This window comes from Morone saxatilis, unplaced genomic scaffold (assembly GCF_004916995.1).
Source record: "Morone saxatilis isolate NCDOM2014 unplaced genomic scaffold, NCSU_SB_2.0 Contig18, whole genome shotgun sequence".
In the NCBI taxonomy this organism is placed as follows: domain Eukaryota; kingdom Metazoa; phylum Chordata; class Actinopteri; family Moronidae; genus Morone; species Morone saxatilis.
The window spans coordinates 12,702,322-12,702,540 of NW_023339740.1; the positions used below are offsets into that span (position 1 = coordinate 12,702,322).

The window sequence follows — 219 nt, forward strand, 5'->3', positions numbered from 1 at the left end:
TCTGTCTGCTTGTCTGTCTGTCTGTGGTTGGAGTTGCAGACATGTTCCCGTCCCAGGCAAAATAAAAGCCCAAACAAAATAAGCAAAAATATTTGCTCTCTCTTTTACTCATTTGCACTTCACAACTCTCCACTCTTTCACCTTTCCATTCCCTGTATGCCTCTCCCGCCACATGGCTTCTCATTTTTTCTTTGTTTCCTTTTGGCCCTCCAATGTCTC

At 43.8% G+C, this 219-nt stretch overlaps 1 protein-coding gene across 1 annotated transcript in view; it reads left to right on the forward strand.

Annotated features, from left to right (window-relative positions):
• LOC118328620 (low-density lipoprotein receptor-related protein 1-like) overlaps nt 1-219 on the forward strand; it is a gene marked incomplete in the record, with an annotated part of 88,024 nt that overhangs the window by 50,455 nt on the left and 37,350 nt on the right.